This window comes from Vicugna pacos, chromosome 19, assembly GCF_048564905.1.
Source record: "Vicugna pacos chromosome 19, VicPac4, whole genome shotgun sequence".
NCBI lineage: Eukaryota > Metazoa > Chordata > Mammalia > Artiodactyla > Camelidae > Vicugna > Vicugna pacos.
The window spans coordinates 7,119,450-7,147,055 of record NC_133005.1 but is presented as its reverse complement, the minus strand read 5'-3'; the positions used below and the strand labels follow the sequence as shown (position 1 = coordinate 7,147,055).

Genomic DNA, 27,606 nt, shown 5'->3' with positions numbered 1-27,606 from the left:
TAGATCATGTAACATGCATGAAATTAATGAAAGCTATGACTAGAGGCAAAAGCACGGCAGATTAAGGAGTAAGTGGGTGAACCCCAGTATTAAATAAGAAATAGGGGGTCAGAAAAGTTCTCACTGAGGAGGTGAGATTGGAGCAAGGATTTGAAGGAGGTGAAGGAGTAGGCCAAGCAGATAATCTGGGGAAGGGTGGTTTCAGATGTAAGAATCAGCTACAGTAAGGATCCTAGGGGGCTCACCTGGAGTTGGCAAGGAAATCCCTGGAGATCTTTGTGGATGGTCAAGGGAATGGAGTGAAGACGAGTTCAGTGAGATAATATGGCTGTTTGGGTTTGGAGTAGGGGGTGTGGGCAGATTTTAGGGCCATGTCCACTGCTGTAAGATATCTGGTTTAATTCCAAATGAATTGGGAAACCATTGCAGTCATTTGAGCAAAGGAGTGACATGATTAAATTTAAGTTTCTGAAAGATTAGTCTGGCTAATATTCTTTGCCAGACTAATCTGTTTGGGGACGATGGCATGAATGGAGAGGATAGAGGCAGAAGGTTATTGCAACAATCCAGATGAGATCTGTGGGTGTCATCAAGATGGCAAGTTGCAACAGAAGTGGCAAAAGGAATTCAGGTTTCGTATACACTTGGAAGGTAGAGCCAACAGAAAGAAGTTAAATATGGCTCAAAGGGGTTTTGTCCGAGCATTGGGAAGGGTGGACGTGGCCAGAGGAAAAGGAGGTTTTCAAGTTTGGATCAGGAGTTCAAGTATGGAGATGTCAAGTTTGAGATGACTATTAAATACCCAACTGCAGGACATACACAAGTCAGGATATATGTCAGGATATAGCCTTGAGCAAAAGATGGGATTTGAGTTGGTAAGTAGGTGGTATTTAGAGTCCCGAGGACAGACAACACACGGCAGTGTGTGTAGACAGAAAATAGGATGGATGTCTGAGCCGTGGGCATTTCACCATTAAGAGGTCAGAGAGAAAGAAATTTAGGAACTAGATAAAGAGGCTAAGAAGAAATGACTAGTGATGCAGTAAGAAAACCAAGAGAGGGTGATGTCTTGGTGAAGAAGGCATTTTGAGGAAGGAGAGATCATGATGTCAAATTCTGTTGTTGGGTAAAGTACGCTGAAAACTGAGAATGACCACTAGATTTAGCAATATGGTGGTCATGGGTAGATTGCTGACAGCAGTTTGAGTGGTGTGAGGGGATAAAATGCTGACTGAACAGAGAAGGATTTTGTCTTTTCTTTCCTTTCCTTCTCTCCTTCCTTCCTTCCTCCCTCCATCCCTCCCTCCCTCCCTTTCTTGTTTCCTTTCTTCTTTCCCTCATTTTTTTTTCCTGCCATCAAAATGAGCTAAAAATCCAAACTCAAACATTTGTTGACAGCACAATTTTAATGAATCCCTTTGGGAATTTTGTTTTTAAATTCTTGGAAGATTTTCACTTATTTGATTTGTTCCTAACATTTTAAAACTGGCATGGATTTTAATTATCCTCAGATTTCATGTGTGAACAAAGCAGCCAAAGGTACAGATAAGCATTTCAGAAAATCATTAACTTATTTTAGGACATTTCATTATACTTTCACATAGTTGAGTATGGAGAAAAGTATTAATAACTTGTCTTATTATGTCTTGGCAACTTAAGTCACATGTTCTTCTCAGAGTTTAACTTGCCTACCCTGTGTGCATAGATACCCTAACAAGACAGGAAACTGAAGGAAACAGTAACTATATAAAGATATTCTTTATACTATTTTAGTAGCTTGCCATGTCTCGCACATAGTAGCTATATAAGAAACATTTGTTGGTATAATTTTCCCCATTCATTCTGCCCAATCCTGCTCTCTTACATACAAGCCTCAATCAATTACAGAAAGATAGTAGTAAACAATCAGAGAATAGGGCTTATACCGCTAGATGTTCTAACCCTCAAAGACTTTATAGTCTCGATGGAGGGAGACTACTGATGCATGTGGCAAGTTGAAAAGCAAAGAAAGAACAATATAAGGCAACAAAAAAAAAACCCCAATAAGCTTGTGATTAGTGACCACACGAAATCTATAGATAACGCATGTTTAAAGGGTTGAAATTTGCAGGGTTCTGTGCCAGTAGGAAAAATGTATACAGGCATAACTTAGAGATATTGTGGGTTGGGTTCCAGAACACTGCAACAAAGCAAATATTGAAACAAGTGAGTCACATGAATTTTTGGTTTCCCCATGCATATAAAAGTTACATTTACCACTATGCTGTGGTTTCTTAAGTGTATAATAGCATTATATCTTTAAAAAGTTATGTACCTTAATTAAAAAGTACTTTCTTGTATATTTTAGTGTACAGTGGTAGAGTGTGTACCTGCATGCATGAGGTCCTGGGTTCAATCCCCAGCCCCTCCATTAATAAATAAAAAAATAAATAAATAAAAATAAAAAAATAATTACCTCCCCCAAAACAAAACAAACAACAATATTTTATTGCTAAAATTGCTAACCATCATCTGAGCCTTCAGCATATCATAATCTCTTTGCAATAGTAGCATTACTGATCGCCATAACAAATATAATAATAATGATATGTTTGAAACACTGCAAGAATTACCAAAATGAGAAACAGAGACAGGGAGTGAGCAAATGCTGTTGGAAAAGTGGTGCCGATAGACTTACTTGACACAGAGTTGCCACAAACTTTCAATTTATAGAAAACAATATCTTCATTCTAGACAGTAGGACTTTGTTGTTTAACTATTTTATATATAGTAGTAGTATCTGCAAATCTATATTTAATATCTTATAATAACCTATAATGATAAAGAATATGAAAAAGAACATTTATGTATAACTGAATCACTATGCTGTACACCAGAATCTAACACAACCTTGTAAATCAACTATACTTTAATTAAAAAAAAAAAAAAGAAGCACACTAAAATAAAACAACAACAGTATCTTTGAAGTGGGATAAAATGAGGCATGCCTGTGCTGAGGAAGTTATTCCTAAAATAGTCTCCTGCCCTTCTCCCTCTACCAATAATAAAATAAATACATGTTTATAAGAAAATCAGATACTATATTATGAGCATTTTTCTTTTCCTATACAATTATTTTAAACATCATTTCCAGCATATATAGATTATTCTATTGAATGAATGTGCCATAATTTATTTAACTATTCCTATGGATTGGATATTTAGATTGTTTTCCAGGGGAAGGGATAGCTCAGTGGCACAGTGCGTGCTTAGCATGACGAGGTACTGGGTTCAATCTCCAGTACCTCCATCAGAAAAATAATACTTAAAAAAATAAGTTGATAAACCTAAGTACCTCTTCCCTCCAAAAAAGCTTAAAAAAAGAAGTGAGAAAAATAAAGAAGCAATTTTTTTTTAAAAACGAATGTTTAGATTGTTTTCTCTTTTCCATTGTATACCAAACTAAGGTGAAGGGTGAAGAGCCTTGTGGCCATATCTTTGTGTATATCTGATAGTTCATTCTTTTTTTTTTTTTTTTTGGATCACTCTTACTCATTTATAGTTATGTCTTTATATTAAGTTTCCAGATGTGGAATTACAATGTCAAAGACATTGACATACATAGAGATTATTTTGTTTTTGTGATTAAAAACACATAATGTAAAATTTATCTTTTTAACTGTATTTTAGTGTACAGTTCAATAGTTTTAAGTATATTTATATTGTTGAGCAACAGACCCCTATGACTTTTTCATCTTGCAGAATTGAAACTCTCTATCCATTAAACAACTCCCATTTCCCCCATCCACCCAGCCCCTGGCAACCACGGGGCTACTTTCTGTTTCTATGAGTTCGACTACTTTAGATACTCATATAAGTAGAATCATACAATATTTGTTGTTTTGTGACTGGCTTATTCTCTTGCATAATATACTCGATTCATTCACATTGTGGCATGTGTCAGTATCTCCCCCTTCTTAAAATTGTTTTTGAATAATATTTTATTCTATGCATACGCTACATTTTCTTTATCCATTCATCCATCCAAGAGCACATGGGTAGCTTCCAGCGCTTGGCTATTGTGAATAGTGCTGCAGTGAACCTGGCTGTGAGGCTCTCTCTTCAAGATCATGCTTTTAATTCTTATTCTTATATATGCATAAGTAGTGGGATTTCTGGCTCATATGGCCATTTATTTCTTAACTTTTTTTTTGAGGAACTCCCATACTATTTTCCATAGTAACTATACCATTTCACATTCCCATCAACAATGCACAAGAGTTCCAGTTTCTCCACATCCTCGCAACACTTGTTTTCTGAGTTTTTTTTGATTGCCATCCTAAGGGTAATGCCATTACACAGAACTTTTAAAGCTCTTGTTTTTTTTAGAATATTTGTGTATGAAGTTAACACATCTTATTGACCTTTAATGTTACATATTTTGTTTTATCTTTGCTTATTTGTTAAGATAAAGTTATGGTTGTAAATTATAAGAGAAAATAACTTTTAAGTTCTACTTCTTTGGTTATTAATAAAATTTAATATCTTTTGTACAGGCCTACTGGCAGTTATATTTTTTCTGTTGTGATTTGTATGTTTATAACCTATAAACATTTTTCTATTGCATTTCCTGCACCCAATTTATAATATTTATGAGTGACTAACATTTAAAATATATTATGCTTTTATCTCATTGTCTTAGTCAGCTCAGGCTACTGAAACAGTACCACAGAGTGAGTGGTTTAAATAGCAGACATGTATTTCTCCCAGCTCTGGAGACTGGGAAATCCACGATCAAGATGCAGGCAGTTTTGGTTCCTGTTAAGGGATTTCTTCCAAGCTTGCAGGCGGCTGCATTCTTGCTGTGTCCCCACATAGCAGCTGGTAGAAAAAGAGAGCTCTGGTCTCTTTCTCTTCTTATAAGGATGCTAATCTCATCATGGGGGCCCACACGCATGACCTCATCTAAACATAGTCACCCCCCAAAAACCTCACCTCCAAATTGGGGGTCAGGGCTTCAACATATGAGAGGGCATATTCAGTCTCTAACACTTACATTTCTTATAGATATCCTCAGATTATCACATGCATTTTATTTTTGCTACTGGTGATTTCTGCCTCTATTTTACTGATGGAGTTAAACTTAATACTGTTTTAATTCACATTTACATCCCTTTGTATCTGAAGAAAATCCATTCTTATATAATAGTTAAGCATTCACTTTTTTCTCCTGTGTTAATATTTTGTCAATTCCAGTGCACCTGGAATTTGTGATTGAATTAACATTATTCTTCCCAAATAGTATGTTTTTAATTTGAAAACAATATTATAATGTATTAAATAGCAAATGATATTATAGCCAAACATGAACTTCTTAACAAGGTTTAATTCATATTAACATTTTGCCATATTATCACATATCAGATCCCATGTATATGTGATATTACTGATGAAGATTATTTCTTTGTATACATGCCGAAATCTATGCCCCTTTCTCTGCATGGATATCTGCCATAAAAAATTGGCATTTGATTGATTATCTATATTCTTATGCTTTCATTTTACATATACCTATATATATATATATACACACACACACACATATACCTTTATGTATGTATATATACCTTGTATATATTGATATACATTTACATGGAGATAGTAACAGATATATTTTTAGAATGTTTACTTTCATATAAATAGTATTCTGTTATATCATTCTGTAACTTGTTTATCCCTCAAAATTTGTTTTTGAGGTGTATCCATGCTGGCATGTGTAAAGCCACGTCATCCATCCTGGCTACTGAGTAGCATGATGATGTATGAATATGAAGCTGTATGTTTAGCCAGTCTTCTGCTGGTTGTCATGAGTTGTTGCAAGCTTTTCCTTTTCTATTGGGAGGAGCTGTGCTGTGAGCAATCTTACACCGGTCTCTTTGTGCACATGTGAGTTTCTCTAGGAGGTCTGCACCGAAATGTGGAATTCCTGAATTGTATCTAACACAGATTTTCATTTTTCTTTGAAAATGGTTCAAAAGTGGCTTTAAGAAAATTAACTAATGTCTCTAGACCTCAGTGACTTTGTCTAGATAATATGGGAAACACTTTACCATGTTGTCCTGAGGATTACAGTGCCAATGTGGTGTGTCTATAAAGGCACCTGGTGAAGAACAAGCACCCGTCATCTAGGTCCCCCTCTGCCCTAACATTGGTCACTGATTGCTTTTGAGCCAGAGACTCACAGTCTCAAAGGGACATTTAAGGATGTAATCAGTATTTGTTGTTTTGTAAGTGTGTGAGCAACATTCAACCTCTTTCTATTTGGGGACCAGTCCCCAGGGAATGCAGCATTGTTGGAATACAGCTCCCTATTTACCAGTATGGATACAGTGACACACATCTGAACCAGGATGATGGCCAAGAAAATGAGAGATAATAAATGGATGTGAGACACTTAAAATTATGCTGTTAAGTACCTGGTAACTGACTGCTTGCAATTGGATATGGGATGCTACAGGATGGGAATAGTTTAGGTAAAATTAACAAGTCTAAGAGACATGGGAGTATATAAGGTTCTATTAACAGAAAACAGCATGGTGGAGTTGAAAGCGGTTTGGGAAAAAGGTGAGTCAGGTTTTAGACAGGGTGATTTGAAGGGGACACCCAGTTGGTGTTGAAGAATAGACAGCTGGAGCTCAAGAAAGTGGAAAGAGTTGGAACTAGATTTGAGAATACTCTGTGTGAGAATGATTTAAAGCAAGAGGTCCAGAAAAGAGAAAAGTTTTCTGCTGTTAGGTTTACTGAGTTATGGGGCCTGAATTATTTCCTTGCAGTATAGCTGCAGACTGAGGGCTAAGAGTGTCTGGAAGAGATGGTCGAGAGTGCAGATGTAGGCGGTGTGGGCAGCTTATTCTGCATCCCTCCAATTTTCATGCAAATGACATGCAGTAGACATGCAGTAAACATCCATTCAGCAATGGTGAAGGGAAAGGGAATATATGGGCAGATTGCTTTTGTGCACTAGAGACGGAGTAGGGGTGTCATGGAGCTGAACAGCAATACATGAACATGAATGCAGTTTAGTGCACACTGATTTCTGGAGCGTGTTTACCTCTGGAGGTGAAGAAAATGGAGAAGGGAATTCTGAGTTTTCCCAGAATCTTCAAGTGGGTCAGAAATTTTAGATTAAAACCTTGAAGATAAAGAAAGAGAGTTTGAAATATTAATTCAATTCCAAATAATTTTAAGCTTGGATCTCACTGTTTACCTTACATCTTTCTCACAAGAAATCAAAACATGACTTAAGTCAATTAGACCAATAACATTTGGAAAGAAGAACAGATTTGCAATCAGTCTTTTTAGAAATGATATTTGTTCTCAATTAAGTTAGTCATATCATTGCCTTTTTAAAAATAACTGTAGAAATTTCTTCTTCCAAAAATTTCAAGTCTGCTCTTTAGCAGCATAGTTATATTCTGAAGATTCGTGAATTTCTCCCCCTGTTTGTTTGTTAGTTCCAGTTTGTGAACTTAGACATTTTCCCTTCAATATTTTGCTTCGGAGCAACTTATTCTGATACCCTTATTACCTGAGGGACTGGAGCATCAGAAAACTTTCCTAATATGGATTCAGGAGATGAGATTCCACAGGAAAAAAAAAAACGACATCCAACATTGATCTGCTTGTGTAAAGTGATTCTACCAATTATATGGCATTTGGTGCTTCCTGTAAATTGATGCAAACTTCATTAAAGAAAATGACAAATGACATATGGCCGCAGGCAAAGTGCCAGTCCACATGATGAATCCTACGGTGTTCTAGTCCAGGGTAAACAATGTTTTTAATCACGTTAAAAAAAAATCTCATTGATTTGTCTACAGAACCAGGTAATTATAATTGTGTAGCTAGTTCCTTATTAGCTTAAAAAATAATAAAAATTAAAGGTGGCAACAAATAGACATTTGATTTGGGTTTATATTGCAAGCAGGATTACCTCGTGGGATTTTACAGTCTGCTGCCGTGATGAGGTCTTCATCTTCATGACATTACAGTAGATTGACCACAGAGCCCAGGTTTGGGTGCTCTTGAGTTATTTGGTATATTGCTTTGAGAATTAGAAGGCCGGGGGTTGCCAGAACTGATTATGAGGTTTTTCTTTGTTTGACAAGATGAGCAAGTCTGTGTGAGGCAGATGCATTTCTATGGACCAACTGCAGACATGTGTCAATCACAGTCAGGGGTGTGTTGCATTCTTTTTGATGGTGGGCGTCTAACAAAATTGAATTTTAAGGAGCTAATTACAGTCCTATCAAGTTCTGAGTTGCACTACATTATACATTATTTTTAAAGTTAAAAAAATTCCATCAATTAGTTTTTATAATTGCTTTTCTGGTTAATTTTACATTTGGAACATGGCCCTATAAATATATTTTTAATGGTTCTCAAATAAAGGTTCAGATATATAAGAAATAAAAATGATTTCTACTTATAGAAAGTAGAACTAGATAGTAGGTTCATCACGGGGAATTTATATAGGGAATTTTAGTTAGTGTTTCACATCAGGCTTTTTTCCAAGCTCCAGAAATTGCCTCTGGCTTATTTAAATGGAAGAATGTGGAAGGATCGTCATCCACTGGGCAGAAATGCATGAGAAACTAAGCTGGAACCTGCGCTTCCCCCATAGGGTAATTTAACACATGCCCTATTTCAAACCACAGTCAGGCTTGTTAGGGCACTCCACTGCTGGCTCCCCCTCTGATGGGCACTTGCTTTGGGCTGTGCTGGGATTTCCACACTGCCAAAAATAACTTCTCAACTGGTCTTGTATCTTTCCATTATCCTCCAGAAATAATCTTAGAGCATCAAAGTTCTAAGCAGGAACCTTTGGCTGAGTATAAGCCATGTGCCATTTCCCTGGTCACCTGGTCCATTGGCTTCTTAATGAGAAGTGAAGCCGCGCTCCCACCAGAGCCATGTGGTGGAGAATCTCTGCCAATTAGAAAGGGAGTTCTATTGCTGGGCATCCAAAGAACAAAGAAGCAACAGAGGTGCATGACAATGAAAATTCTCCTTTTAATCACGACATTTTTTCCTTGTTTACTTTTATGTTTATTTTTGGGAACCATAAACATATGAAGTAAATAATTCTCATTAATATTATCAACCCCAACACTTGGTTATAGATGTGACCTTTTATTCCAGGACTTTTTCTGCTACAACAAAGGTATGATTTCTGTTCCTGAACTGCGTACCTGCCTCCCTTTTGTGTACACATGTCTGATAACTTCAAGTTTAGGAGAAGGTAGATATTTGCTTTATATATCAACCTATATTTTAAATTCTATCTTTTTTTAACTAAAAAAAAATGTTGTTGTTGGAGGGATGGGTGATTAGGTTTGTTCATTTATTTATCTAATGGAGGTACTGGGGATTGAACCCAGGACCTCATGCATGCTAGGCATGCGCTCTACCACTGAGCTATACCCTCCCCCTCAACCCTTATTTTAAAATCAGCGTCATTTCCCTCTGCTTATTTTGCCATCATAGTCACAATGAATCCATATTTATTGAGGATGTCTGTATTTGTTTGCCAGTGCTGCCATAACAAAGTACCACAAACTAAGTAAACCACAGAAATGTATTGTTTCTCACGTCTGGAAGCTAGAAGGCTGAGATCAAGATTTTGGCAGGGTTGGTTCTTCCTCAGAGCTCTGGGGAAGAATTTGTCCCATGCATCTCTCCTAGCTTCTGCTGCATTGCTGGCAGTATTTGGCATTCCTCGCAGCAGCAGCATCCGGATCGTTGCCTTCATCTTCACATGGTGTTCTCCCTGCGTGCACATCTGTGTCCAAATCTCTCTTTTATAGGGACATCAGTCATATTGGAGTAGGACCTGTCCTAATGACTTCTTCTAATTTGATTTTCTCTGCAAAGGCTGTCTCTCCAAACTAGGTCGTATTCTGAGGTACCAGGAGTTAGGATTTGAACATATCTTTTGGGGGACATAATTCAGTCTATAACATCTTAGATGGCTGCCTCTTCAGTGTGACTGATTTGAAAGAATGAGTCCTTTCTGGAGTTTTAAAAAAATCTTTAAAACTAAAGAATATGTAACTGAACACACTTGGTTGACTATTGAGGATTATATACACTTCTTAATTTCAGGGCTAAAATTGACAAAATGGTTTCTTTGAGGAAGCTCAAGGAATTACTAGATGCCCCTTGTCAGGTTGAGGAAATTCCTTTCTACTCCGTGCTTGTTGAGTACTTTTGTCATACAAGCAAGCTGGATTTTGTAAGATACTTTTTCTATATCTACGGAGAGGACTATTTTTGTCTTTTATTCTGCAAATATGATGTATGGCATTGATTGATTTTTATATGTCAAGCCAACTTTGAATTCCTGGGGTAAATCCCACTTGGTCAGTTATAATTTTCTTTATAAGCTGCTGCACTTGATTTGCTAGTAAATTGTTGATAATTTTGCATCTATATTCATATGGAATATTGGTGTGTAGTTTTCTTGTGACATCTATGTCTAGTTTTGGTGTCAGGATAATGCTGGCTTTATAGAGTAAGCTAGAAAGTGTTTCTTCTTCTGTATTTGGAAAGAGCTTGTGAAGGACTGGTGGTACTTATTCTTCAAATGTGTAGAAGCATTCACCAGTGGAGCCGTCCACGCCTGGGGCCTTCCTGGTGGGCAGCATTTGGATTATGGGTGCAGTCGCTTTACTTCCTGTATGTAGGTCTGTTCAGATTTTCCGTTTCTTCTTGTGTCATTTCAGTATGTGTGTGTCTCTAGAAACATTTCCATTTCATCTAGGTCATTTAGTTTGTTGGCACACTACTGTTCATAGTATTCCCTTAAAATCTTTTATTTCTGCAAAGTCAGTAGGGATGCTTCCTCTTTCATTCTTGGTTTTTGTAGTTTGAGTCTTCTTTTTCTCTTTGTCAGTGCAGCTAAAAGTTTGTCAATTTTTATTTCAAATTTCACTTTTGCTTTTGTTATTTTTCTCTTGTTATCCTATTCTCTATTTAATTTAGTTATGCTTAAATCCATCATCGTCATTATTATTATTATTATTATTATTATTATTATTATTATTATTATTATTATTTTGCTTGCTTTGGGTTTAGCTTGCTCTTCTTTTTCTAGATTCTTTCAGATCTTCTTTATGAATGTTCTCTGAAGTACTAGAAAATTATACCAATTCTGTTCTCTTTCAGTGTTGCATTAATCAATCCCTAAGGCAGATTTAATGGAGACTGCTTATTTTATTTTATTTTTAGTATTTATTAATTTTTTTATTTGGGGGGTAATTGGATTTTTATTTAGTTACTTATTTCTTTTTTCTGATGGAGGTACTGGGGACTGAACCCAGGACCTCGTGCTTGCTAGGCATGTGCTCTACCACTGAGCTATACCCTCCCCCGAGACTGTTTATTTTAAAAAGAGTGATTTAAATCTTCAGAAAGAAAACATTTCCTACTGCATATATAGATGTAGCCAAAAGGACATCTTTGTAAACAAGAACATTTAGATTCTTAATGTATTTATCATATTCTTTCAAATTTCCTTCCAAGGGCTTTAATGGAAGATAGTATTATTTGGTGTAAAATGTTTAATTTTATATTTCATATTAGATGCATTAAATGCTACTGCACTTTAAAAAGTACTTAAGATACTATTCAGCTTTAGATAATGTGTTTGAGCTTTAAAAAAAAATTCTTTGCAGATTAAAAACTATAAATAGAGCCCCTGTAATCCTTTAATGCAAAACAGTTGTTTTCATTTTCCAAAGGACTGGTAAGAGGAAACTCCATAATATTCTTCATCTTCCCTAAAATAGTCTAGTTCTTTTCACTAAAACATAGAATTAAAAACAAACAAACCTATCAAATACTGTTTTAAAAGCAGACAATATTCTCAATCATTGAAATTAATACAATAGTAATGGCAGCACAAAAATTTGGTATGAAACCCTTGAACAAACTTGATAATAAATTTTGTTATGTTATACTTATTATTTGTAGTTTCATTAAGTGTTTTTTGAATACTCAGTATTTTTTTTTTGAATAATCTGAGTATTGGAAATTATCTAAAAGTGAAAATTTTGTCACAAGAATTTACAGATTACAATATGGGGTTTATTTAAAATAGCTTTTGTTTTTAAATAATTACTAAACGATCTAAAGAAAATCAGTATCATGATTTGTTTAGAAGACTTAAACACATCAAAAACAAAACCAGAATCTACAACTGGAACAGTTTCTCTATCCTCAGTTACCTTGAGACGTGAACATGGATATATTGAAATTAAAGTTCTTCATGACTGTAGGATTGTGTGTATATCTGGTGTGGTTGCCTTTTGCTTCATTTGACTGTTGCAGAAAGAGGAAAAGCTCTTCTCAGAAATGTAATGGGAAATGGGAAATGCAATTTTAAAGTATATGTTCAAACTTTCACACAAAATTGGTGTAAACTTTATACACTGCAGCTCATTCTAAACAGTCAATAGTAGGTAGATATGTTTCTGAAAAGATGATTCGAAAGTCACCTGCAGTACATGGAATAACTAACATTTTACATGCTGAGGGCTTCTAATTTATTGGAAACATCGAAGGGCCTTTTATGTAAAAAGAGTCATGTCTTTGTCATGCAAAACATTAACCTGTAATTTAATCATTTTAGGAATAGAGTATTTTTGAAGTCAAATTTTCCTAAAGCAGCCACAACTGTGCTTATCTGTTTAGTTTAATTTTTGGAATTTGTGGCTAGCAATTACATTTTTAAGTAGAGAGGGGTTCCCTTTTACCTCTCATTTATTCTAATTAAAATCTGCAAGCTACCCTTGGCAGGAAGGCAGCAGATAACAGGGCAGTCACTTTGTTCCTTGCTTTGCTGATGTAAAAGGAAGGATATTTCACAGTGCGGCAAGAGTTGGATCAGAGAAACCCGGTTCTATGTTCTTTTTAAAGAATCTTCCCGTGGCATTCTTTTAGAAAACTAACCTTTGCCCTCCCCATACCACAAGGGTGAAAAACTGACCTTTTCCAGAGAGCTCAAAGTTAAATTAGTCCTGTAAGTCAGTCTCGGGGGCGGAGTGACAGTGTTTGTGGTCAGGGTGGTCAAAGACCCAATGTCTAAGAAGACAGGACAGGCCGGGTGGTCAGGACATGCTGAGAACGATTGAAAAACTAGGGACTTGGCAGCCATGAGGCCACAGTAGTGACTTTAAGAGGAGTATGAGCTTTAAAACCTGTCTGAAAACAAAGCTGAACCTTGAATGCAAAATCAGGGAGGGAATCAAGGAACACCCTGAGCTCTACAGGAGAGAAACTGAACACAGCACATAAATGGAGGTTCAAAGGCTGAAGAGGATAAAGAAGCATGAAAGATAAACACAGAGTGTACCATGGACAAAATAGCAGAAGCGAGAAAATAAGGAAAGATTAGAGATCTTTTTTTTTTCTTTTGCTCTTCTATCGGCAAAACTCATACAGTGAAAGAAGTGGACTATAAGTAAGGGAGGGGACATCTGAAGGTTTCCTATGTGATTTATTTGAAGAAAACAGAAGCAGACGACAGATGAACATATCAAAAGCCAGGAATAAGGCTGACAATATATAGTTAATCTTGGTGGATCACAGGATTCTTCTCAGCTCCTAATGAGGATAGACTGGTAATCACATAGAATTATCCTTGAAATTAACTTAAAGACACATTTGAATTTGTTTATGGTTAATCAGTAGTAGAATTTGGTTATAGTATCTAAAATTCTGTTTTTAAAAAGATGATTTACATAACATTAGGACTGAAAACTGCTGAGCCTGGGAGCACTTAGTCTATTCAGAGGTTGCTCTGTGTATTGGGATAATGCTAGATGCTGTCACAGATGACCCTCAAATTTCATCAGCTTAACACACTAGAGGAGTATTAGTTGCTTATCTCTCAGGGCATTGATACCCATCAGGCAGAAGGGATAAAAGCATGAAGGAGCATCCACAAAAGTTTTTATAATTTTTTTTTCTCACCTTCTCTTGGTCAGAATAATACCATCACAGGGCTACACTCAACTGCAAGGCAAACTGGGAAGTGTCCAACTAGTACCCAGAAAGAAGGGACAGAGAGATTTTTAGTGAATAACATGAATTTTCTGTCTGGTATGGGCAGTCACTGAACTCCTGTCAGGGACTGTGATACCACGTCTAGCTCTATCAAGGACCCCTGAACACACTGGGTTCTGGGTGGGCTCCTGAATGGGTTACAAAATTGACTCTTGGATGAAATACACTTAGTAGACCTGGCAACAATTAAATGTTGTTAGATAGAGTCAAATTTCGCTAAAGCGTGGATTTCCTCTACATTTTACTTGCAGTCTAATCTCTGTTTCATGTGACTCATTCATATAAAAATAGGAAACATCAGTGTGTATTTGATCATATAATTGGCATTATTCACTAATTTTTATCCTTTTGCAGTAATTTTTATGCAAGAACTAAAAATAAGACATTGCTTTGACAAATAGCTGTTATGTTAGACTATTCTGTTCAGAATATAATTAGAAGATATATGAGTGTCCATTTACATAAATGTGTGTTTATCTATGTACATACACATATAAATTAGTATGTATATACTAATATGCACAATATATATTGTGTGCCAACATCAATAAGTAAAGGAAGTTCTGTGAAGTTGAGTTCTATGAAAATAGAGCTAAACTCATAATTTTTTTGCTGTATCATGGACTTCAGAATCATCTGCCTTCAAATTTTGGTAATAATATTTAATATCTGGATGACTCTTCAGCAAGTTACTCAATTCCTTTAAGCCTTGGTTACATTGTAGGAATGATAATAGCTATTAATCAAACTGGGTGGTTGTAAATAAAAAAGGAGATTCTATGGGTAAAGCATTTAGCAAAGGACCTGGTACATAGTCAATGTTCAATGGAATGCCTATTAAGAAGCTTGACACACCCTCCAGATTCCCCCATAACACACTCAAAAATAAATGCAGAAAGACACAAAAATAGGTAAGAATGTGCTGGCTGTTCAGATTTAATAACTTCATCCAAGTATCCATTCCTTGAATTAACACTGTTAGACCCTGAATATGTACAAGCTCTCAGCTATGGTGAGCACAAAATTTACTAAAGGGGCATCCTCTTTGCTCAAGTGTTGAGCACCTGATTATGAGAACTCTAACAGTCATAATACAAGGTGACATTTGCATTAAAGAAATACCATAGAGTGAGAAATGATTTTAAAATAAGAAAAATCCAGGAAGGGGGAGAATTCAAGAAAAAGTTTTGGACATTCCGAACTCCCTGGCTCTTTAACTGGCTCTTAAAACCAAAATTTTCAGAAGTGGATAGAGGGAAGAAAGGCATTCCATTCAGAAAGAAGAAGAGAGACAGGCAAAAGCCTAGCATATATTCAGGCAAAACTGAGAAACAGGCAAAGAGGAGTACCATGAGGTCAAATCGATAAGTCAGGGTATTGATGCCATTTTTAAGAGTTGGACTTTTATCTGTCACCAAGGAGTAAGGAAGCCCAAGGTGAGACAAGGTAAGAATCTTGAGCAGCAGAATGACATCTATGACCTTGAATATTTCACTTGGCCTTTCCACCATCCGTGTTTCTCCCCTAGACAGTGACTGAATGGGACCAGGATCCCTTCTGGCCCCAACACTGTGGGCGCTTTCTCCGAATTGTACATCCTCTGCAGTCACTGTTGGAACATCCCTGTTCTCTTTGCTGGACCCACCCCAATGCTCTTTACCTGTGCTCCACCCAGTACTGTTGTCATAGGCTTCGGGCTCTGGGTTTTGCCTCTCCGCCAGCCCCACTTTCTTCCCTCGTGATGGGACACGCACTACATCTCATTCATTCGCAGAGTCATCCTGTCTGCCCAGATCCCGGATCTGACTCACTCCATCAGTTATGTCTAGATTCTCTCTTGGGCCTCTTCCAGTCCTCACTTCACTTCCTCCTCCCCTTTAGGGCACTTTCTCCATATTGCTGCTTCTCTTCTATGTTTTCATTGTGTTTTTTCTTTTCCCTCAATAGGTCCACTGTTCTAAAAGAATGGAAGTGAGAATATCATGAAAGAGAAAAAATTAGTAAGGATTACTGGTGAAAAGTGATACCTTCATAAGATTAAAACACTGCTTGTGACCAAATATGAAACGTAACTGGGGAGAATGCCTCCTTTTCCTGGTTAGAGTTCTTGGGGTAGTTATGCACTTTGCTCAAGCCAGCAGTAACAATGACCTGGTTTTTACTTATAAAATTACTACTTTCACTAATAGCTTGCTTCTCTTTTGGTGAATGGAATTTAGCAGAGATATCAGCCAGTCTACTACTAAAATTAAATTTTTACTGAGAATAAATAAATATATATATAATATACCAATATATCATTCAATAATGCTCTTTTGAAATTAACAGCAGCATTCTATTATTAAAAAACAGATGTTTTCTAGTATCATCTCTAACTGTACAATATTGTTTCTTTCATAAGTATTCTCAGGACCTAATGTAAAACTCTTTAATCCAAAGTATTCTGTAACGCTTTCAGTCCCAGTCCCTTGTCATAGGCTGAAATATTTGTTAAGTAATTCAGTGAACATTTTGGGGGTGCTGTGAAGGGAAGCACATTAAGGTTTAGGCTCTGCCATTGAGAAGTCCATGGACGAGTAGGCTGGCATGCAGACACATTGTTATATACAAAGTGTAAAAGCCAGAATGGAGCTCCGTGCATGGTCCAGGAAGGAGTGTTCAGTCTCCCTATATCATGCTGGGGGCTTCACAAACTAGGTCTTGAGTTTCCTGGATAAGAAAATGAAGAAAGGAAAACCCAGATAAAAAGAATGGAAAGTACAAGGACAAAGAAGGAATATAGGAAATGGTGGAAAATTAAGTATGGCTGGAGTCGATGTGTAGTGAGAGAAAGAACAAGAGAGACTGGCAAGGACTAGGTGATACATGGCTTTGTATACCCAAAAAAAAGAAAGAGTTTGGAATCTTGATTGTTAACGCCCAGTGGTCTTTTTGGTCGTCTGCTTCTGTTTTTGCTTTGTATTCATTACTTCAGGGATATTGCCCTCTTTAGGAATCTGTTGTAAGAAACTGAAGGCCTTCTCCAAAGAAAAACGTACACACACACACGTTTTTAAGCACTTCCATGAAAGTGGACCCCAAGCTACAAATGACCCCTGAAGGTCGCTAGAAATGATTGAGCTACTGAGCAGGGGAGCAACATGGTCAAAAGTCTGTCTTCAGCGAGTGAACACTTGCAGGGATGTGGGGATGTATTGGGAGTGATGACACTCATGTCAGAGAAAATCGGGGTCTACTGCAACATGTCAGCCAGGAGATGAAGGTCTGCACCAGGGTGGCAGCAGATCTCTGTGTTTCATTTGGCTTCTGCTTTGTATGTGTCAATCTGTCTGTTGAGAAGGACACTACAAGTCAAGTGAGCAAAGGATGGCGTTATTTGCTGAACTGGTGATTTCAGATGTAAGTGCAGCTTCATGAAGAAAGATGAGGAATTCCGTGGGAATGAGGAATTTAGGCCACCACAGATTTGGGTCAACAGGTCAAAAAAGAAGTCAGAGTTGAAGAGAGATACTTGTTTTAATATTCTGGATGATTACATAGAGGTGGTAGATTTAATACGATGAAGGGGTGAGATCTCGTCAGCAAAAATGTCCAAGTTAAGGAGAGCTGGAGGGTCGGGCTGGAGGCTTGGAGTGCTTGCTGCTTGTCACGGGGTTTGCAGCCTTAACTGTCTGGTCCACTACTGCTCTCTGTTGGAACCAGGCTGGTGAACGCTTGAGCCACTGAGAGAAGAGGATTTGTCTCTAACAGTGACAGCTTGCTCAGTGCTTTCAATCTGGTTCAGTTAAAAAAATAAAAAAGAGAAGATGATAAATTTTAAGGAACCATTTGATGGATGTTATTACGTCATAAACTTGACATTCATAAAGTTAATAGTCCTGTCTTCTGTATCGAGCTGCCTGAGCTTGGGTGAATTATTGCCTGGGTTAGAAGTCTGACTCTGACACTGGTTGATACTTGTCACTTACCTTCCTCAGCCTGTACTTCTCCGTCTGTAAAATGGGAGTAGAGACACCTGCATCACAGACACAGGCAGCAGGAAGCCTACGTAAAACGCTTGCCATAGCTCCTGTGCATCACGGCTGTTCAATAAGGGGCTTGGCCTGGAAACTCCTTCCTCTGTCTCCTTCAGTTTCCTAAGAAACTTTTCCAGTTCTAATGAGTCGATAAATGAGCTACTCTGATTCTTAAACCTGTCATTGCTTTTACCTATTTGAAAAGACAGGGATTTGAAATCCTTTGTTTCAGAACTACGTTTTTGTGTTGACTTGTGGCCGTGAAAGGAAGCATGGAATTGTATTGTGATCACTTTAGAAAGTTTGCTTTCTTCGGAAATTAAAAAGTAATTACATTTTCTTGGACTCACTGCCTTTTCCAAGTGTCTAGTACAGCGACAGCTCAAATGTAGCTTCTCGTGGACATACATTATTTTCTTGAGAACCTCTGGAATTCTGGCCAGATCGTGCTAATGAGAATCACTTAGCCTCCTCAAAGTCCCACTGACCCCTTCTCTGTTCTCCCAGATATTCAATGAAACTCTCTTTGGCGTATGTTCAAATTGGAAGGGGGAACCCCAGAGGTCATTTAATCTAACCACTTAGTTTTCTAGGCCAAATCTATTCATTTTAAGTTTGCTGTGTTCAAGAGCTGACAATCACATTTTCCCCTCGAATATTATAGCTGAAAGGATCTCAGCCATGTGCTTCTCACTTACAGGTTAATACAGAGCCTAGATTGTTGGGAGAATTGGCAACTGGGATTGGAGGAGGGAGACTGGGGAGCTGAATCACAGTGTATTACATGGTACCTCAGCCCCTCAAGGGAGCTGTAATTAATGTGTGCAAGGAAAACACTTCAAGGAAACTAATTTAAAGAACATACTGAAACAATTTTCCCCTGGCTTTCCAAAATAAATAAAAAAGAAAGAAAGAAATCACCATCAAGCTTTGAGGAAGCATGAAGAATTCCAGCAGAAAGGAAATTTGCTGAGAGACCAAGAAGGGGCTGGTAATAATAGCTGGTTAGAATGCAAAGCCTCTTTTAAACTGAGGCTTCCTCTACCATTTGTGAGAGCTCCATGGTCCCTGATCCATTCATTAAACAGCTCACATGCATGTCACTCTAATTATGGGTCAGAGTTTGGTTACAGCCCACTGACTGCTCTTTCTTTGCATCTTGGTAACTCAGTTCTTTACACCAGCTGATATCCCACTGGCCTTCCCTCCTCTCCCTCCTCCTTACCCTTTTTTAATCCTAAGCTTGTTAGGTGGCTCCAGAGTTTAGAATGCCTTGTGATTGCATGACACTTGATGTGAATGGCATTAACTCCCTAGAGCAAAGCCTTTCCGAGTTTTTGTCTACGACCCACAGTAAGAAATTTGTTTTATATCCAACCCGATACACAAATTCATATGCAGTTGAAAAACTTTCATGAAAAGTACTATGTATGATAAGCTGTAATACTTTCACTGTCCTTGAAGTCTGTTTCACCTACAGTCATCCCTTGGCATCTGAGGGGGGTTGCTTCCGGGACCCCCATGGATACCAAAATTCATGAATGCTCAAGTCTTTTATATTAAGGGGCGTAGCGTTGCATATAACCTCCCCAGATCCTCCTGCGTACTTCAGATCGTCTCTAGGTTACTCATAATACCTTGTACCATGTAAATGCCATGTAAATAGTTGCTGGTGTGCAATGCATCCAAGTTTTGCTTTTTGGAATTTTCTGGAATTTTTATCCCAAATATTTTCAGTCTGCAGTTGGTTGACTTTGTGGGTGCAGAGCCCACAGATATGGAGGACTGACCGTATTTTTAAAAGTTAAAAATTCAAGCCAAGATTAACTCAAGACCATTTCTTCCTCAGTTTCAGTCACAGTGAGTGTGCTTCACAAGATGAGCTCTTCAACGACCATGTACAACAAAGCACTCAGGGTGTCTGGTCCTGACCTTTACCCCAGACCTACTAAATCAGAGCCCAGAGTGGCAGGTTCCACAGTTTAACCAGTTCCCTCATATGATTCCAAAGTTCAGGAGTCCTCTCCAGACCTTAGCACTTCAATGTCATCTGCTCCCAGGCAGGTATCTTCTTTGCCAGTTGATTTTTGGACTTCTTGGCATGGCTGTCCGTAGCTGGAAGAACAAGGGGTCTGACCTCTGAATCTCCCCATCCTTTTTGCTGAACTGGGAGAATTATAGGTCAGTTCAAAAGGTACCAGAAACCTAGCACATCTAATTAGAATAATGTGGCAAGTTCTATTCTAAATGCATTTTATGAATTAAACCTCACAACAGTGTTTTATGTGCTGTATTTATCACTGCAATTCTTAGGGTATTCCTTTAACCCATGATGCACTATTAGGGAGTACTTTGGTCCCAGCCCTTACTGTGCCCCCCAACCCTTGGCTCCAGTGACTTGATGATCACTTTCTCCACTTGTCCCTCAGCCCTAAGGAAGCAGAGGGTAGGGGGAGCAGCATTCTGCTCTGGCTCTGCCTTTGGCTCATTGTCTCCTGTTGGGCTACCATCACTTCTGTCATCTGAGGAACCAGTTTATCCATAATTTTCAAGCCTACACTTTCAAAGCAATATAATTCAAATCCTTTAAATACAGCAAACTCAACACTTAGTGATTATTATATCACATAGCAAAGGCTATTACAGATGATTAAATTCATTAGATCCCAGTATTTGAATAATTCTGACCAATGCACAATAGAAAGGGGTCATTTAAAGTACATGTTTAGACGTAACTGTCCTTCAAAGGCTATTACTAAGGAAACTCTGCCAAGTTTCCTATTGGGGCATGCCAGTCCGTCTTCAAGGAAGCTTTCTAATATTTCCCCACCCCCAGCACATGCCAATGTAAGGGAGACCAACAGGGAATAAATGAATCACAAAGGATGACCTCAGAGTACATGCCTTTGAAGCTCAGTCGTGACTATTGGACATGCAGAGAAGTAGTGGACAGACAGATCAACATACATGGAGACTGTGCAAGACTGTGATGTCTTCACCAGCTAGTACTGGGCGAAGGCACAGACAATCCAAGATGAGACAAGGAAAGACTGAGCCAAGTTGAATAGTTATCTACAAGCTTGTAAACGCAGGTTTTCTCTCCTCTCAGCCCCGGCATGGAGCTGTTTATGGACAAGACCTGTCAGGATCTCTTGGCGGTGCTTCCATCCATGCCCCCATGTAAAGAAACTTGCTTGAGACATCCTGCAGCAACTCAGGCGGCTTGGGCCTTGTAGTTGGCTGCTGCACAGACGTCTCAAGAGGTGTGCCGCAGGACGGGAGCCCAGACCCTCCCCCTCTTCTGTAGCCCAGTTCATTTAGGAGATAAAGGTGGAAGTGAGAGTCGGACGGTTGTGACGGCTGTGAGAGCAAAGACGTGTGTGTGTGTGTGTGTGTGTACAGGCGTGCGTGCATTCTCATAATTGTCTTGTGTGTATCTGATAGAATGATCCATGTATGAGCCAAGAGATTAATATAGAAATTAGATGCAAAAAACTGTCATTTTATCATTTTCTTCTTGCTGTTCCTTCCCTGCCATATCCCTGTCCCAGTCCTTGAAACACCTGACTTTTAGTTGCTGTGGTTATTATATTTGTTGTTATTATTATTATTATTATTATTACCATTTATGTGTGGACCATAGTTCATCCCTAAGAAGTATCCAGTATCCCTATATATAAAAGGTATAAACATATGCATATCCCCTTATAAATATATATTATTTTTAACTGTTTCTTAGCATATGGAAAATTTCCATGTGAGAGATTATCCCTTCATAGTCTGCCCCCTCTACTCTGTATCAGACTCTTTAATTCATAGCATGTTTCTTCATATTTATTTGGAATATCTGCAATGTAGCCTTATCATATTAAGCCCTGATAGGATGCCTCAGAGTTTGTATCATGGACCATCCTGGGGCAAGAATCAACCAGCAGCCGACACTTAAATACAGCTCGTTCCTGGGCCTCCTTGGGACAGAGTTCCAGGTGGCTGTTCAGTGGTGCTAGAACCATTTCTGTTTGCCTGGCTGCAAATACCTCATACTCTAAGCAGTTTGCAGCCTTCCTCACATAAGAGATGTTTCTGAAAGGAAATTCCCCAAGCCCTGCTCTTCTGGGCATCCTCCCTCCAGCTCTGAAGCACTCACTCTTTGTTGCCAAAACACAGAGAGCTGGAGTGTTTTCAGTTCCCTCGCTCAGTGGAAACATGCCAGGAATTTGCTGTTATAACTGATCTGGGTGGGGGCGTTTCATCCCCGCCACAGACTTGAGGAGAGCACCATGAAGGTACATGTTACTGAAGATTGTTCTGTTAGCCAGTAGGGAAGCAAAGTGTTCACAGTCGGTGTCACAGCGAGTCTCCCGAAGAATGTTTAGTGTGTGGTGGTGACACGTATTTAAGTTTATTTAGTCCGATGTTTGCAAAATTCAAAATGTTGAACTCCAGATCCTGGTAGCCAAAGACACTGACTTTGCTATGAGCAAACTGGATAAAGAGCTCTATAGGAGCTCTGGAGAGAAGGGAAAGGAAGCAGCGTCCGAATGAAGGAGGACTTCACTGTGACAAAAATGCTCTCCTACGAAGCGATTCTCCCGACAAACCACAAAATGTGAGCTCCATCCACACATTTCAGTATTTGAAGAGTTTCAGACTAGCTGGAGAATTGACAGCTATGGAGATTTCCTCTTTATAAGAATTTATCTAGAGAAGTAAAAGGACATTTACTTTCTCTGAAACTGTATATTTGGTTTTAAAAAATACAGCTTCAGTGTTTGCCGTCATAAGCTGCCCAACTCCTCCGTGCTGTCAGATTCATCCAAAAACTGATTCCCCTAATGTAGGCTCTATTTCATGTTGTGTTGGCTGCTTTGCACATTCTGAAGAAAACAAGAAAGATAATATTTTTTTCTCTTCAACGTTAATTTGTCTAGACATGTGATAGGGGGCTCCAGGAGGGTACACTCTAAGAAGATCAAATCTGAAATGGCACTAGATGTGACCGATTTTTTTTTAATCCTATTTTATGTAATTTGGGCAATAAGGCACACATGATTGGATTAACGTCTTGTGTTTTGTAAATATCTCCCTATGCTTGCTTTATAACCATAAAGAAATGAAGCTGCGTGTTTTTTGCAGAAAGTCTCATTGCAAACACGTGTGTATATTTGTGTGCGATTTGTAAATTTAGCTTCAGGAAGGTATAATGATCAAGTAGAATGGAATTTGGTTTTGGTCCTTAAGATTTGCAGTAAAGTACATACGCAGAAACATAAGACACGTCTATGAAATCAGCATAGATTAATGGCATTTCTGGTATCTTCCAAAGATTGCCACCAAGTGAAGCTTAAATGTGTCAAAATGGCAACTCTGAGTAAGAGAAATGTGAGAGGATGTTCAAGGAGCAGAAACTATTCGGGGGGGATGATTTGAATGTCATCCAAAACCGTCAAAAAGCATTAAGCTCAAGCCCAGCCCTTTATCTGTGACAAATACCTCCCTGTGTATCAGCTTGTTATTTGGTGATCCTGTGGCTCCTGTCAGCTCTTTAAATGGGGCTCTGGTTTCAGTTGGGAGATGACAACGTGGAAATCTCTGGGCGCCGCTTGTCTCAGTCTCGGGAGGAGCGGCCGTGCCAACTTTGTGTGGCCGCCCGGTGCCAAGGGTAACCGCTGGCTGCTGGGCCTGTGGAAAACAGCCCGTACCAACAGACTGAAAATGTTCTTTTCAGATCTTTACACTGGAGCTTGAGCTTTCCTTTGAGAAGTTTTGTGGCTGCAGCACGGATCATAAAATAAATTACTAAACCGATTTGGGAGCTTTGGAGCTTCCAAGCCGTGATATTCAGGTGGCTGAGGCTCTTCATTCCTGATGAAACACAAAGGAGCAGCTTTGGAAATGTTGTCCATCAGAGGGCAATTGGGCAGACCCCAGAGTGTATAATCATCTGCAGGTCTAGGGTAAATAGGTCTTATTTATAAGCAGTCAGTGAGATATAAGGCATTTAATTTCAAGGAAGAAGAAAAAAAAAACAGCTGTGGATTTTCAAATTCTGACTTCTTTCAAATTAATCAGAGGGAAAGGGGTACTTTATTTAATGGGATTGCTATTCCCACAGAGAAATTCTTGTAGTGGAAATGCAAAACAGAGTTTCTCTTCTCTGACAACCGAAGAGAGCATTCATGAACGCAGGAATATTATTTCCAAATGGGTCAGAATTCCTTTCTCCCCTTTTTAGTTTGGGGAGGTGAACTGAGCAATCAGAACTGTCCTTTTGCAGTACCCCTCGAATACCAAGTCCTGATCAGATTAATGGTGTTTTCCACTCCAAAGCCTCAGAAAGTCTGGGAGGCCCTTCGATGGGGGGGCGGCTTGAAGGATGGGAAACTCATAGGTTAAAAACATGCACAGTGGAGAGGGACAGACCTGAGTTCAAAATGGGGCTCTAACAGTAACTAAGAGTGTGACCCAAGCAAGTTACCTGAACGTCTAGACCTCTGCTTACTCTTCGTAAAACAGAAATGACCCTAACTACCTCGTGGGATTGTTGGAAACATATAAAACAAAATAAATTTAGGGGTGAAGTTTACTCATGCCTGCAACTTTGAAACAGATGCAAATAAAATAGTTAGATAAATATATGGATGGATAAATGATATGTCATAAAACAAATACAGCACAGTGTTAACAGTTGTGAACGTAGATGGTGGGCATGTGAGTGTTCACTGTAGAAACCCTTTCAGCTTTTCTCTGTGTTTGAAAATGTCATAATCAGGTGGAAGAGGCTTAGAAGGGCAAATCTCTTCAATGTAAGTACCATTCGTTTGCTGGCTACTTCTAGTTACATCCCAAATGTAATCACCATACTGAACTCAGCAGAGACTGGGAAAAGGGTCTTTTTCCTGGACCACTGTGAACCCAGCTTAGGGTCAGAGATTCTATTTCCAAGGAATAAGGGGAGGAGAGATATTGGGGAAAAGCAGGGGTCTCAGTCAGTCTCACAAACTGAACTATTTCTTGGATATTCCTAAGGTGGTGATGACCATTAAGAAAGGAAGGAAGAGGGGAAGGGTACAGCTCAGTGGTAGAGCACATGCTTAGCAAGCACAAGGTCTTGGGTTCTATCCCCAGTACCTCCATTAAAAAAAGAGAAAAGTAAAAAAGGAAGGGACAGCTACTGCTTCTCCACCTCAGGGTGCAGTGTTCCCCCAAGTCTCCTCACCACCCCTCGGGGGCCCAGTGGCCTTATTTCTTCTGTCCCTATTCTGCTTGCTTTGCATTCCTGTGGCAGCATTTCACTCCGCCCTCACTGCGTATCCTTGATTCTCTCCAGGACCCCTCTCTGTGGAGCCTGGGGTCAGCTTTTATAGGACAGGGGGGTCTCTACTCTTCCATGGATTTAAGCTCAAAAATGCTTCCTTATGGCAGAATTTTCTTAAAAGTCTCCCATGTTGTTAACTCCTTGAAACCACCACTGCATGAAGACAGCTGATCGTTCCACTGTGGGTCCCAGATGAGGCAGTTCTGTGGTTGACGTTCCTTGGCACCGCCTCCTTGGTGGGTCCTCCCTGGGAGGCAGTGCAGGGGGCCCTCTGATCTGGCACAGGCTCAGCCTTAGATCTCCATCCAGGGAATTCTCTCCACCTGCCGTGGAAAGGGAGCAGGCCCCCAGAGGAACACCAAAACTTTCAGAGTGGGCAGACGAAAAGGATCTTCCAAAACACACCACCAAAACCCAAAACAAAACCACAAAACTCGGAATGGACAGCTCATGGTGGAGATGAACCAGGAAGGGGTGTGTCCAGAAAGCCAAAGAAAATTCATTCCAGAAAGGCTGGTCAAGAATATTTAATGCTGGACAGCAGCCAAGGAAGGGAAGAGCTGACCACTGTCCTTCAGTCATTGGTGATTTTAACAAAGAGTCATCCCCAGGGAGCAGTGAGAGCAGAAGTCAAACTTTGGTGGGGAGGAAGGTGACAGAGAGGCAAAGAGAAGAGATTCAGCAGCAAAAGGGAGGAAGAAGGGCGTCACAGGGGTAAAGCGGGACATTGGGAGGGATTTTTATGATAAGAAAGACGTGAGTACAATCAAATGCTGATGAGAAGAAACCAGAAAGGAGGCAGAAATTAACTATATGGAGGAGAGAAAGAAGGCATTTGCTTAGAAGGTGAGATGGGATGATCTGGGGTGATACAGACAACCAGAAGGAGGGCTGGCCTTTCATGGGGAGCATCCTTCATACTGTGACGGGAGGGTGGCATGGGCCCCAGAGAACTGTTACTTCCCTTTATTCAGCTACTGTGTTTTTCTAAAGTCAGTCTGCAATCACATCACATTAGCTCTTTCCTTGACACTGTTGTTTCTTTCTGGAGTTGATTAGCAAGATGACAAACACTTTCTTACAAGAGCTTCTGCTCAGAGCTGTCTCCTCTATCCCACACTTGTGCCTTTCTTTCCATTAAATGCCATTCAATTAGATTTAGATCATATTTCCAATTTGTCAAGCTCTTTTTATATTTTAATTGAACTCACAGCAGAGCGTTGATGTATTTCAGCCTTGTGTCACCCGCACATTAAAATATCAGCTGTATATCTTCATCCACAGAACTCTCTCTAGCTTTATTTTATTTTCATTCCACCAGCCACCCTGCCCTCCCCCTCCCCCACTGTCCACTTGTGGAGACTCAAGGGGAGAAGAATTGGACTGGATACTTTGATGATAACTGATAAAGCTTTTTGCCTGAGGAGTCCTCCCAAATCGGATTAAGTGGATTCATTTGTGGTTTGTGGTGTTTACGTTTTAGGGAGAGAGGGATGTGAAAACTCTCACTCTCTCTGTGTTCATTCTCACAAATGGATGGATACTGTCACTTCTCAAGGCTTGTCCATCTGGAATGCATCACAAACACATTGCTAGGAAAGCAGAAGTTCCAGAAAGAGCCTCATTTTTCCCTGGAACTGTGAAATTGACTGGTCTCATTTCTTTCATGTTGTTGTAAATTCACAGGAGTGTAATATAAGCTCCATTTTTAATCATTTGGGATGGCTTATGATTGAATAACGCTTCCTGCCAGACATGTTTTCCCTTTATTTATCACTTACTTTTCTCCCAAATTTCAGCAATAGCAATTGCTGATTATGGAGATGACTCTTATTGTTCAACCACACATAACCACATTTAGTCACCAAAAGCAATTTATCTGCTACTTTCAAAAGGTGCTAAATAAACAAGGGGTTTATTCCAGCCTTCTTGCAAGTCACCAAGGAACACAGCCACATTCTCTTTGCTCCTTGCCTTGCTTCAGAACCAGGAGTGCCTCTTTCTAACTTGAAGTAAAATCAACTTGTTCCTAACCGCGGCCTTTGCAATCAGTAATTTGACTCAGTGGGCTTAATTCAAAGCAGGCATTCACATTCTTTGGGCTGCTTGTCAGTCTTCCAGGAAATCAAGGAGAAAAACAAAAACAAACAAACACTGGCCCTAAAT

General features: G+C 39.1%; 1 protein-coding gene and 1 non-coding gene across 4 annotated transcripts in view; one reads left to right on the top strand and one right to left on the bottom strand.

The window, feature by feature from the left end:
- The window catches only part of MACROD2 (mono-ADP ribosylhydrolase 2), a 1,889,921-nt gene that overhangs the window by 818,294 nt on the left and 1,044,021 nt on the right, over positions 1-27,606 (top strand). The gene's annotated exons all lie outside the window — the stretch shown is intronic.
- On the bottom strand, positions 9,395-9,467 carry TRNAA-AGC (transfer RNA alanine (anticodon AGC)). The gene has a single exon. It is a non-coding gene; the product is annotated as a tRNA-Ala (tRNA).